Source organism: Mauremys mutica, chromosome 12, assembly GCF_020497125.1.
Source record: "Mauremys mutica isolate MM-2020 ecotype Southern chromosome 12, ASM2049712v1, whole genome shotgun sequence".
Taxonomy (NCBI): domain Eukaryota; kingdom Metazoa; phylum Chordata; order Testudines; family Geoemydidae; genus Mauremys; species Mauremys mutica.
The window spans coordinates 35,658,774-35,672,860 of record NC_059083.1 but is presented as its reverse complement, the minus strand read 5'-3'; the positions used below and the strand labels follow the sequence as shown (position 1 = coordinate 35,672,860).

General features: G+C 47.0%; 3 non-coding genes across 3 annotated transcripts; all 3 read right to left on the bottom strand.

The window, feature by feature from the left end:
* Positions 1 to 6,302: 6,302 nt before the first annotated feature.
* TRNAK-CUU lies at positions 6,303 to 6,375 on the bottom strand. The gene has a single exon. It is a non-coding gene; the product is annotated as a tRNA-Lys (tRNA).
* Positions 6,376 to 7,891: 1,516 nt separating this feature from the next.
* On the bottom strand, positions 7,892 to 7,964 carry TRNAV-CAC. Its single transcript has one exon. It is a non-coding gene; the product is annotated as a tRNA-Val (tRNA).
* Positions 7,965 to 10,469: 2,505 nt separating this feature from the next.
* TRNAK-CUU lies at positions 10,470 to 10,542 on the bottom strand. The gene has a single exon. It is a non-coding gene; the product is annotated as a tRNA-Lys (tRNA).
* Positions 10,543 to 14,087: the final 3,545 nt, after the last annotated feature.

Here is a 14,087-nt window from a genome sequence, read left to right as displayed (position 1 = left end):
TTGGGCCCCGCACTTCCTAAAGCCGGCCCTGCACCTGCCAACTGGTGGGGATAGGGGAGGGGAACAACCTTGCTTTGAAATCTGATCTTTTGTGCGCTTACCCTATACTATACCGATTTCATGGGGGAAACCAGTGTTTCTCAAACTGAGAGGTCCTGATCCAAAAGGGAGTTGCAGGGGGGTCACAAGGTTATTTTAAAGGGGTCACAGTATTGCCACCCTTCTGCGCTGCCTTCAGAGCTGGGCAGCCAGAGAGCAGTGGCTGTTGGTTAGGCACCCAGCTCTGAAGGCAGCACCCTGCCAGCACCAGTGCAGAAGTAAGGGTGGCAATACCATACCATGCCATCCTTACTTCTATGCTGTTGCTGGTGACAGCTCTACCTTCAGAGCTGGATTCCCGGCCAGCAGCCACCACTCTTCAGCTGTCCAGCTCTGAAGGCAGTGCCCCGCCAGCAGCAGCGCAAAAGTAAGGATAGCAGCACCACAACCCCCTCTACAATAACCTTATAACCACCCCACACCTCCTTTTTTGGGTCAGGACCCCTACAATTACACCATCATGAAATTTCATATTTAAATAGCTCAAATGATAAAATTTACTATTTTTAAAATCCTATGGTCATGAAATTGACTAAAATGGACTATGAATTTAGTAGGGCCCTAGTCACCAGTGCTTTCATTTCTGCTGGTGTGCAACAAGGCTCCCAGTTGAATCTTAATCAGTTTATTACCACATAGTGAAGAACTGAGAGGGGGAATAGGACTAGACTCTACCCTTTTAATGCCAGGGGGGTTGGGTTTGGTACCCATGTCCCCTGCTGTTTAGTGAGTGTTGTTTAGGTGAGGGTGAGGCCCTCACTCAGAGTATGCCAAGCACAGTTCTACTGCCCTTGATTCACACAACAAGGATAACAACGCTTTAGTGCCCCTGCCTCCGGTAACAAAGTGACTTGTGATCCAACACCAGCCAAAAGTGATCATTCAGGCAAAGCAGTCCCATCATGCTGAGCACTTAGGCAGGGTGGGTGTGCCCATGCAAACAAGGTCAGCTCCTGAAATCCTCTTCTCTTGCTCAGCACTAGATGTCAAGGGAGAGCCCATTCAGACCCTGCTCAGGTTACCAATAATTATTCCCAGATGGATGGATTTTCAAAATTGCTCAGCACCCAACTTCTTCCATTTAGGCACCTAATAGGAAGTATGAAGTTATTCAAAAGTTCCCAGCAGCCAACAAAGAAAGGACTTTTTTGTTGTTGTTGAACTTTCAGTATTGTTTGGTGGAGGGGACCTGACAAATGAAATTCTTGTTTGTCTCCAAGTTTCCTCTGTAGTGTGTAAGATATTCTATTCCTTTGGGTTCTTATACTGACCCATCGCCATGGTCTCCCGGCCTGAGAATCCCTCATTTCTCAATCTATGGGAAGCAAAGTGTTCCGTGTTCATAAAATCATCTGTGTAGGATTTTAGACCACTCCGTCGTATCAGAATTAGACCCCAGGTAAAGGATTTGGTTTTTTGGTTCATCAATGACTCTGCTTGCCTTGGTTGCCAGCCATTAAAAGGTTGTTGGGTCTTCCATTGTCTCTCCAGCTGCCTAAAAGTGGGGGCGCCCAAACCATGTCCCTGCCCTCCCATGCCGCCCCTTCCCCAGAGGCCTTGCGACCTGCATGCTTCTTTCCACCCCCTCTCCCCAATCGCTCCTCCTTATGGCCCCATAAAAAGTGAGACCCGCCCACTTTTAAAAGTGCCAGGGCCACGCCCCTCCCCCCTGTGCATTCCAGTGCCCCTGCTGAGCGGTTTTCAAACTTTTTGAGCTGAGACCCCCCCCCCTCCCCACTTTGAGTTACAGTTTTTGGTTGTGCCCCCACCCCCAATCTCTGACAGGCTGGGTGGCCTGCTGAGGTGAGCCGGGGGTGGAGGTGGCGCTCCCTCCCCAGGCTCTGCCGCATGAAGCTGGCCCAAGGCCCCCCTTCTCCAAATATAGACGTCAAACTACACCTATGAAAAAAACCTTACGTTTTCCAGTGCCTGTATAGCCCCTGCCTATGGCCACATGCATACAAGCACCATAATCACTGAAGAGGGTTGGACAAAGGACCTTCAGCACTGAAAATACAGCCCCCCGCTACTGCTGGTAAGTAGCAGGCTACTAGGGCTGGGTTGCAGAAGGTATTTAGATGCCTAAAGATGCAGCTAGGAGTCTACTGGGCTTTTCCAAAGTGTTCAGGTGCCTAACACCAGTTGATTTCTAGGTCCTTAAGTATCTTTAAAATCTGGACCTTACTTGCTAAGGACACATCTATACAGAGAAATTGACTGGAATCGCTAGTCTGGAATCACTTCCTGCCTGGAAACTCTGTTTCAGGAATAAGAGAACCGTTGTGTGTGTCTGGAGGTGAGATTCATTTTTTGTTTGTTTTCATGTATAAAACAAAACCAATAAAAAAGCACATAAAGGTACGTGAGTTACAGCTTGTGTATGATTCTGAATCCAACACGCTGCACAGGTTCTCCAACAGAATTATACAGTTTTACAGCTCAGAGCTGCAAGACCAGCCGATACAAAACCAAATGGTGCCACGTAGACCAGGGATTGGCAACCCGCCCTTCCCACAGCCCCCATTGGCCTGGGATGCCAAACCACGTCTGCAGCCAGTGGGAGCCATGATCGGCAGAACCTGCGGACACTGCAGGTAGACAAACCGGCCTGGCCCACCAGTGGCTTTCCCTGGCAGGCCACGGGCCAAAGGTTGTCAATCCCTGACATAGACATAACACAGTAGGGTGGGTGCTACGAGCGTAAAATACAAGATACCCGTAAACAGGAAAACCAGGGAAGAAGGGGGCTAGGGAGGCTACGGGGAATGAAGGCCAGGCATTCTGTCAGTAGTCTCACTGGTTTTTTACCCAAATGTATCCAGAAATCGAGTCCAAATGTTTTCAAATTCATGTAATTGAGCTGGTGATGCTGTCTGCCGACTGTGAGTGATGACCTCAGGGCAGACTGTCAAAAACAAGGCAGACACCCCAAGCTGGTGGTGTGCTCTATAATTAGAGTTCACCAAGCTGGTAACAAACGTAAACTCATGGATCGCTATAAGAGTCTGACCACAGTGTCACAGACAGTCCCATTAAACTCTCTAGACCAGCGGTTCTCAAATTGTGGGTCAGAACCCCAAAGTAGGTTATGACCCCATTTTAATGGGGTCACCAGGGCTGGCTCAGACTTGCTGGGGCTTTGGCTTTAGCACCCCAGCCTGAGACAGTGGAGATTTGGGCGTTGTGCACAGATGGAGGTTATGGGGAAGCACGTACTTCGGGGGTGGCGAATAAAAATCCAAGGACTGGAAGCTCCTGCGATGCAGGGGTAGCTCCTTATGAAGTATCTGAAAATTGTTACGAACTATTCTTCTACCTCAATAAGCTCAGAACAGCTCTTCACTATTCTAAAAAGATTTGGGAAAAACATGATGCTTCATTTAGAAAGCTGATGGCCGCTGTATCCTCAGGGGTTCTAAAGGAAAGGACAACAGGAAACAGCATCAAAAATACTAAAGCTTTTGTGGGTGCCTTTGAAAAATACTTCCGTTTTCCAGAGGGTGGATCTGAGAAGATGCAACTAGCAGTGGAAAGAGGCACGGGTAAAAGGGGCATCCTTGAGGATACACATCAGCTGAGGGGTAAGCAAATGGGGGGTCAATGTTTGGGGGATAAACGGAAGGCCGCTAGAAAGTTATGGGCCAGGATCATTGTACACATTTTAAAAAAGGCTAAAGAGGTGATGAGGAGAAAGAAACAAAAAGAGATGACCCCTAGTGGAGACTCTCAAGCTGTTGTGTCTGAGATGGGGGAGGCAGAATCCGGCCCCAGGCTCCTGCAAGGCGGTGGTGACTCTCACACAGAGTCTGATTTTGAAGATTCCCCAGAAGGCTCTCTGGATGGGTCCCCATCTACTCCTGACGAGCTTCGCGGTGGCCCGTTGGAGGCTAACTCTCCAATAGCATGGGACGTAGAAGACACACCTGATGGTTCCATAGAGAAATCCCCCTAAAAAGCCTGCAACCAGATGTTACTCCTAGAGGAATTCTGTGCCACTGTGCAATGCAGAATTTGCACAGAATTAATGTTCCGCACAGAATTTCCTTTTCCCCAGCAAAACTGGTGCTGCGGGGTTTCTGGCCGCCTCTAGGAGCCGCTGAACCTTGCAGAGCCCAGCTCTCCAGCTCATGAATAGCAGACACTGCTGGGGAGAGGGGGACAGAAGTGGAGGGTTCCTGGCATGCCCTGAGGAAGGACGTGGCATGCAGGAAACTCCCTATAACCCCAAGACCCAGCATCAGGCTGGTTTTCCCACTGGATCCCTGGGCTCTGAGTGGAGAGGGAGACTGAGTGGACTGGTTTGCCATAGGTGTTCCTTTAACTTTGTACTGCCGATGGGGAATCTTTTTTATTGTCTGTATTGTTGACATACTTGTTGACAGGTACTTTTAAATAAATTACCAAAATAATTGAAACTGGCATGATTATATTGTGTTCTTTTGACAAAGAAAATATGCAGAATGTTAAGATATTGTGTGCAGAATTTTTAATTTTTTGGCGCAGAAGTCCCCCAGGAGTAATCAGATGTGTATATGGCACAAGTGAGAAGTTGACCACGGGAATTACCTAGATTTAGGGGGTTGTGTATTGTGAAGAATTTTGTTGTGTCAGTCTTGAGTGAATAAATTCAACCCGGCAGATCGCTGAAGCCGTACACAGGGGGATACAGTTAGTTCTCGTTCACATTAATGCTTCTGATCACGACTGTTAACCGGTGCAGTTCTGTGCTACAGTCACAGGACAGGGCTTCAAAAATGCACCCGTGGCCAGCTACCAAAGAAAGAAGGGGGGTGGGAAGAAATACTGTTGAGGCAACAGTGAAGCTGGGGCTTTCTGAAGGAATCAGCGCTAGATAGACAATGGCCCTGGTGCTGCACAGACCCACACCTGTGATTAACTTTATACACTTTGAATAATCCCATTGCCATCAGTGAAGCTCTCAGTGTGCAGATTGAGCATATGCTTAACTCTTTGCAGGATCTCAGCCAATTTTATTAAATTAGCATCCAATCCTGCAGCCACTTACATAGGTGTTTAACTTTGCTACCATGAAGGTAGCAAATACTTACCATGTGTGTAAGTATTTGCAGGCTTATGGGGCAAGGTACCAATTGCTATATGGGGTAGTGTGTATTCTGGATCAGGCCTTTAGTCATTATATTTTATGTTATAGTATTTGGTATCCTTTTTTAAGGAAAAAATATTTCCACTTAATTAATTTATTTTTGCCACTTTATTTCATTTGGTTTATTAAGTTGGTTGGCAATTTAAAAAAAAAATGATGGTGGGTGTGTGTGTGTGGGGGGGGAATCAAAGGTGTCACTCTTTAACCAGCTTTGAAACTGAACGATTTAAAAAAAAAACAAGAAAAAAAATGTTTATTGAAAAAGCCAGTTTTCATGACATGAAAACAAAAGCCTTTCATGAATGTCTATGATAATAAAGGTTGAAAAAAATAAATGGCAAACGAATAAAAATTGGAAAAAAAATCAACATTTTTGCATTTTTATCCATGTTTCACAGAAGCCCGCTTTGTAATTAAATAACCCTTTGTTCAAAAATGTTTCTACCCATTCATATGTCGTCCTTGTTTTACTTTATTGATCCCTGTTATGTATTATATTTAAATTTTATTTTCCTTTATGACATTGTTTTATCTGCTGTGCGTCTATTAAACCCCAGGATCAGTAGCCAAATAATCTGAGCTAACTGCACCCAATCAGAGAGGCCACAATTTATTCAGATGTGGCCACGCTCCTGTCAAAACAGAATGTCTCTCAGCTCCCTAATCTGCTCCTTTTCCCTTTAAAGACACTGGAAAACCTCTCTTGAGCTTCAGTGGGGCAAGATGAAGCCCTCAGTGGGGGCAGATTTCTGTGCCACCAGTAGCTGAATAGTTTTCAATTTCAGTTGTCTTTACAGGACTAGAAGAGGGTGGGGGACAGTGATCTCAGCAGGAGGGGCAGGATAGTGATCAGAGGGAATGGGAGGGTGACTGAAAGTGACTTAAAAGCAGCTGCTCATTTCTCAGATTTTCCCCATTGCAGTGACACGTTTTTTCTCCGCTGATCAAAGCCTACGGGGGGTTATTTTCGACAGATCAAAACACGGTTCCAATTTTAAATGCACAGTTTTATGTGCCTGGGCTCATCTAGAAATAATTCCTTAGAGAGAGGGTGGCAGGGGAAAAAAGAAAAGACATGCGCCCAACGTGGGGCTCGAACCCACGACCCTGAGATTAAGAGTCTCATGCTCTACCGACTGAGCTAGCCGGGCGGCTGTTGCAATGTTTCAGATTTAGCAGAGATTATTCGGAAAGAGGTTTGTCGTTTCTCTGCCTGTTGATTTGCCGCAGGTTAGAGTTTGCCTCTTCTCCCAGCTGACCGCCTGGAAAACATTCCTGGACACAAGACCCTCTCCAGGATTAACCCTAGACTCTTCATGTAGTTCCGTCCATATTTGCAGTTTGCTGAAGAAGACATGAACGTTGCCTTCCTGCTGGGATGCAGGACATATTTCAGACACAGTAACTGGGGAAACACCTGGGGGAAAAAACCCTGAAAAGTGAACACGCGTGTGCATCTGAACGCCTGAGAATTCACTGCCCAAATGCCTGGCTGTACAGGGAAAGATTTAGTCAAGAACAGGGTGAAGACGCCTGGGGCTAACACAATGCAAACCCATGGAGTGATTCAGGGATAGTCCTGAATAACTTAGTCCAGAATTACCTTGTTCCTGTATGCAACAGTGTTAAACTACACAGAATGGGCCTTAATCCGGAATAAGAATGTCCACACATGCTTAAACAGGAATGGCTGCTCCTGAATGCCACCGTATGTATGATTCCAGTGCAGGGAAAATAATGGTGAAAACACATGGATCCTAGTATAGGGGAAATAATGGTAACACACATGGATCCCAGTGCAGGAGGAGTGATCATGGGGGGGAGGAGAGCTACAACGTATGTAGACAAAAAACTCTAACGGATGAGGAGAGAACACATGGATCTTGCTGCAAGAAAAAGAATTGTTGAACTCACATGGACCCACGGCAGGGGAAATAATGGTGAAAACACATGGATCCCAGTGCAAGGCGAATGATCATTGCGGTGGGGGGGAAATCGGTGTCCAGAAAGACTCAGGCAGCCACTGTGAACATATCTGCCAAGATAAAGTGGAAAACAGGTTGAGTTCAGAATTTGACCATAATAAAGGTCATCCAGCAAAAAATGCTGAGGATTAACCCCCCTCCCCTATACACCCACGAACCACACAGGCCGTGATTTCACAAACCGGTTTGCAGCGTGAGAACTATAAGACTATTTGCTCCCTGTCTGAATGAACTTGTCGATAACCAGGAAGCCCCTTTCCTTCAATTTGTCTCCAAGCCTTTTATTCCCCTTCCAGTTTAACGCATAATCTAAAGGCAAAGAAAACGCTGGTCGATACCCAAGGTCGGGTTATTTCTCTGTTATTGGGACCCACAGCCCAGCGCTCATGTCCTCCCAAAACAACAGTCAGCACCATTACTGGGACACAAATCCCACTGAAAGTCAACTGAGCAATTCTGGACAAAATCAAAGACACCTAAATATTGCATCAAGTTGTAGCACATCCTTTCAGTTAGTCTGCTGCGCTTCAGGAGGCTTAGGGACACGCTGATTACAGATCTGCCGTGAACTATCCCTTTGGGAAGACGAAGGTGGAGAAATATGGCAATTCCTAGCAATGAAGGTGCCCGAAGAAAGGCTGCAAAACAAAACCCGTTCTCTGGGAGAAAAAAAGGTGACTGCTGTTTCTGCCCGGTTTCGAACCGGGGACCTTTCGCGTGTGAGGCGAACGTGATAACCACTACACTACAGAAACCAGCTGGCTGCGTCTTTCTTTACAACGGCTACAGCCATTGGTGTGAGAGTTGCAGGCCAGTTCTGGCCAAGGGCTGATGTTTCCCTGCTGCTAGATAAGAAAACACACAGGCCGCTGTTTAAAAGGCACCTCCCACAGAAGCTGCTTTATTTCCCCCTGTGTAACATTCCCCTTCATTCACACCCGTGCATGCAGCATGGCTGCTAAACAAAGACCAGCGTCCAGCCAGATGTGGGCACCACTTAGACCTGGAAGAATGCAGGGGGCAGAAAGTTTGAAAACGCCCGTTGGTGGCAAAATTGAAGGGTGATCAGTGTGAAACAGCCGGGATACAGTCAGGAATCAGGGCACAAGTGTGACACAAGTGGCAGAATCCAGTCAAAGTAATTCATCCAGCAGGATGACTGGTACAAGCGCCTGGTGTCTATCAAACCTGACAGCAGTCATCGTGAACACATCTGGCGTCTTCGGAGTCCAGACAAGGTACCTGTAACTGTCTCAGCAGCGGATTTGAAACACAACAGCTGTGCAAAATGCTAGAATCCCTCAGCATCCAGGCAATTCAGTCCCACAAGTACCTGGTTTCAGCAGAACTGGGAGGACAAAGCCTTTTGTGAAAAACATCTGCGCTTCTAAAAAAAAAAAAAAGTCTTGCTCGCTATTTTATACAGAGGATGCTGGTGCTTTTAAACCCAGGCTGTTTGTACTTCTCTTTCTTGGTGCAGTCAGCACCTGAATTGAGAGGACCTGAATCACACAGGAAGGTTACAAAAAATACACCTGGATGGTTCAAAGTTCCAAGTCAGATATAACCGTATAGACACTTTTGGCGGATCAGAACTGAGACACATACCTGAGCCTCCTCAGGATCCAAGCAGAAAACATGCAAACGCACGGGGAAACAACAACGCACACAGGATAAGCCTGAAAACTCCAGCATCCAGATACACTCAGTGTAAAGCAACCCTGCCCCGAAGGAGTCTAAGGATCAACTCTGTATGTAGCTGTTTTTAAATGATAAGAGACATGTAATACACCGGTTAATACACCGAGGGCTGATGGGTTTGAAAGTGAATACACAGGACTTGTACAGACGGAAGATTGAGAATTTAATTATTTACGGTATCAGCTTTATGACAATTAAAAGTGGATCATGTTAAAGAATAAACGGAAAGTATATTCAAATTAATCCTTTCGGTTTTAAAATAGGGTTTTGTGTGGGAAAACCACTGCTGTACGGAATAAAACTCATTCCCTACTGGGATACAAGCCCATGGCTTTGAAAAAGTAACATGCTAGTATAGGGATTGGCAGCTACCGGTTTTCTAATGCTATTCAACTTCTGCTAAACTAAAAGCAGTTTCAACATTTAACCAAATACGCCACTCTCCATTTATTTCCCAGGTAGTTTTGGTGAATCAGAAGCAACTTCAGTAAATCATAACAAAAATATGTTATAGAGGATAAAATATGTTAAATATGCGGGCATTATTCAATCTTACTTTTCTTTTTTGTTCAGTGTGTTCACTTGTTGCCTTTGACAAGTTTGTGTCTAGTCAATTTCATTGTTCCTGTTATAGTCAGTTGGTTTAGTCAGATTCTCTCATCCTGAAACTACATTTATAAAACTTACATCAGAAGGGGAGCTCAATAAATCCTCATTAAAGAAAAAAAGTTTAGGTTGTGCCAGTTAATGGCTGTTCCCTCAAAAACTGGATACAAAATTTAGTCAGTTTCAAATAAAATTAACTTCAGTCTCCCTTTAGGAACTTTAACGAACACAAGTCTACTCTATAAATATTTATAAAAATGAAACAGTATAAAGGACACTGCAATGCACATCAATATAAATCCAAGAGGTGTTTTTGTTTTTCTGAAATCCTTAATGAGTGTTAGGCCAAAGGCAGCCCTGGGGCAAATCTACTGAAGTTGTGGGAGCCATTTGTTTCAAGCACTTAAAAAAAAAATAATAATAATAAAGCAAAATTTTTAACATAGTCTTATTTTAGATTCTGCTGTTTCAAATATAATTGATTGCATGTTTAATAAATGCACAGGAAAAAGAACAATCAACACACCACCTTTTTTCCATTTTGCCGGAGAGAAAAATGATATTTGCTAATTTTGTTGCTGAACCTTTTCTTGTGATTCAAGTTATCCCTCAGCTGTTTGTCTCCAGAGCAATCCCCCCTTAATAATCAACCCAGTCAACTGAGACAAAGGATGGCAGGGAATTGCAGCTGGTCTGTTTTTCTGTTCTAGCTGAGACAGAAAAAGAAAGAAAAGGAGATCAGAATATTATTTTTCGATTGTAAGAAACAGGGTGGCATTACTCCTGGCGCAGGAACTGGCATCTGGCTTCTCTCTGTCTGTCTCTGTCTCTTTGCTTTCTTTAAAAAAATAGGAAGATGGTTGAAACAACCATTTTTACAGACAGACATTTACTTCCAGGGAAGATATGGTTAAAACACCTCGCACTATTTTTTTAGAAAAAGGAACTCGCTGCGCCCAACGTGGGGCTCGAACCCACGACCCTGAGATTAAGAGTCTCATGCTCTACCGACTGAGCTAGCCGGGCTGCTTATGCAACATTTCAATTCAAGCATGTAGAATAGATCTACAGCTATGTTTCTTAAGTTGTCATCGCTGGCTTGCGAGGTTTCCAGCCTTGTGTTGTTCTATCCCCAGGGAACCTTCCTAAGATCCAACAGGTTCCTTTTCCAGAGTTAACCACTTTCTGGGAACTCCCAGAATGCCAAGCCACAGGATGCAAAGTAACAGATGCAAAGAGCTGGGGGAATTACGAACAGAAGACAAGAGCAAAGGAAACAAGAAACTTCAGCAAAACATAAGAAATAAAAGGAAATATTTCATCACCCACCACACAGTCAGCCTGTGGAACTCTTTGCCCGAAGATGTTGTGAAGGCCAAGACTATAAGAGGTTCAAAAAAGAACTAGGTAAGTTAATGAAGGACAGGTCCATCAGTGACTATTAGCCAGGATGGACAGGGACGGTGTCCCTAGCCTCTGTTTGCCAGAAGCTGGGAATGGATCACTTGATGATTACTTGTTCTGTTCATTCCCTCTGAAGCACCTGACAGTGGCCACTGTCGGCAGACAGGATACTGGGCTAGATGGACCTTTGGTCTGACCCAGTATGGCCGTTCTTATGAACAGCCACACTGGGTCAGACCAATATTCCATCTAGCCCAGGGGAGGGCAAACTACGGCCCCTGGGGCTTTCACTTCGGCCTGTGGGATTGCCAGTCTCATAGTGCAGCAGGGCTAAGGCAGGCTCCCAGCCTGCCTTGGCACCACACTGTTCCCGGAAGCAGCTGGCAGCATCTCCCTGCAGCCCCTGGGGCAAAGAGGGGTGCCTGCAGGCACCGCCCCCTGCAGCTCCCATTGGCTGGGAATGGGGAACCGCGGCCAATGGGAGCTTCAGAGGTGGTACTTGCAGGTGACGGCAGTGCACCGGGAGCCACCTGCCCCACTCCACCCCCAGGGGCCATTGCCAGACATGCTGGCCACTTCTGGGAGCGGCGTGGGGCCAGGGCCGGCAGGGAGCCTGGCTTAGCCCCGCTGCCATCCCGGAGCCGCTCGACATAAGCAGCGCCAGGCCAGAGCCTGCACCCCAAATCCCTGTGCTGAGCTGCTTCCAGCACCCCAACCCCCTGCCCTGAGCCCCCTCCTGCACCCCACACCCCTCCTGCACCCCACACTCCTCCTGAACCCCGCACCCTTTGCTCTGAGCCCCTTCCTGCACACCGCACCCCATCCCACACCCCACACTCCCTTCCGCACCCCAACCCCCTGCCTCAGCCCCACATTCATGGCACTGCACTTTCCCCACCCAGATGTGGCCCTCAGGCCAAAAAGTTTGCCCATGCCTGATCTAGCCCAGTATCCTGGTCTTCTCCTGCCCAAAAGAGGAGGACCAGGGGCCTCCACCCCCTCCCCCTCCATGGCACCACCCCTTCTGCCCAAGGCCCTGACCCTGGCCAAGCCGGAAGCCAGAGTAGGCTGGGAGCCGCAGACCCTCCACCCACTGGGATGGGGGTGCCAAGAGCAGCTTTGGCCCGTGTCCCTGCGGTGCAGGCCCCACCATACAGGGCAGGTGGAGTGTTTGCAGCCCCCTCACAGCTACCAGTGTGGCTCTTACCTGAATCTGGCTCCGGCTGGGGAACCGGGCCTCAGAGCCACAGCCCGGCCATGGTAAGACCACACAGCCGGGCAGCTGTGTTGGAAAATCATAGTGCTAATGAAGCCTTTCCGTATTAGGCCTGAGTAAACCAAAGTTATGTTATGCTTGTCCAAACTGTGTTGGAAAGCTTACAGAACTCATTAGACTGAAGGCCGTGTATCTACCTAAGTCAGCTATTTCGCTTATCAGTTTTGTTTGGCTCCCCAAGTATATGTTGGCTCCCCAAGTGTATGCAGCTGCGTTCACATGTATCCATCCAAAGTATCTAGTACAAAGGGTCAACGGATGTACCTTGTGTCCCCTTCAGAATGACAAATGTATCCTCAACAGCTGTATGTCTCTTGTAACCCCCACAAAATGATATATGTATCCTGCATATCCAATTATCCCCTAACAGATGCATGTACAGGTTCTACAGGTCAACCAAATGACGTAGACAAACGTAGGCTAAGTTGTTTGTTTCGGGGTATAAAGGTAGGCCGCTTGGCCATGAAAGGTGTGTCTCTTTCTCTGGCACTAGCCGAGAGGAACACCCGCTCAGCTGACCGATCAATAAAGGGTGTGGTACTTGTCTCCCTGTCTCCGTGCCTCCTTGGTGTAATTAGGTAAGCTCCAGGGGGAAACGAGCCCTTTTGGCTAACAAATGGCGACTCCAGATGGGACTTCTCTCCCTGTTGGGGGCGCTGACCGGCGGCCGAGGACGGCTCAGGAGAGTGGCCACCTTGAGCTATTGGTTTGCTCAAGCTCCGGGTCGCCGCAATCGGCCGGGACGGCTACGCCCCCTCCACAGAGAACTCCAGACGACACGGAGGCAAGACAGTACCAGAAGAGGGGAGTCCACCTGCCAGACGTGGCCACTCCGGGCGTGGTAAGTGCGTTACCTCCTGGGTTTGAGGATTAACGCCCCCGAAGAGTGAGGGTTGGGACCTTGGGCCCCTAATGGTAAAGGAACCCACAAATAGGAAGGTGAGTGTGGGTAAAAGCTTTCTGGTTAAGGTACCTAGGTTCAGACACGGCTAATGAATAATTCCATTAACTCCACGAGTCCGTGGGCCGTGCTGAACAATTACTGGGACTTAGAACAGCCCCAGGGCTGGCTTTTCTTTTTGGTAGGGGTACTTTTGTTTCTTGTTCTATTGGTATGCTGGAAGCCAAAACTGTAATCGGGTCTAGGAGCGTGTGAACCCATCTTCTCTCCCCCCCCCCTTCTTTTCCGTGTGGGTAAGGGACAGTCTAAACATTCCACCTCACCCCCTAAGGGTACCCCAGCATATTATATGTACGTACATTATGGTTCTAAAACCTGCAGGTATTTAGAGAATTGGAATCTTTATACGCGTGAAGATCCATCTAAACAATGCCCATTAAAAGGTACCTTTAATCTAGATAAGATCATATATCTCAGAGGAGCTTTTAATCACCAAAGAAAAGCCTCTGACACAGTGTGAGCAATTTGTCTAGAAACGGGTTAATTTAAAACTCAGCTTCGCCCAGAGATAAAAAGAGAAAGTTGTTTTATGCTCAAGGTCAAGCAAACCAAAGGCAGTACAAGTTACAGAACTGAGATTACATTTGCAAAGCTTAACTGTTTGGTGAGATCCAACAGTCTGACTTTGTGACGGATGCCGGTGCTGGTGTGGCTTGGTGACACTGGAGAAGCCAGAGGTAGCTGACCTGGACTAGAATCTCTGAAAGAGACACCGCAGGAGATTCCAGGGTGTAAAAGAACAGCCCTCCCAAGAGCGGAAGCATGTTGGAAATTCTGAACAAGCTGTATACAGGATAATCTCCCGTCCACCTATTCCCCTTTTCTGAATGTTATATACAGACGTGGCCAGTCTGGATATGTGTAAGTATGGGGCATTCGTATTTTTTATGAGTGATGTGGAAGCATTCCCAACACTCTCCATTGTTGTTT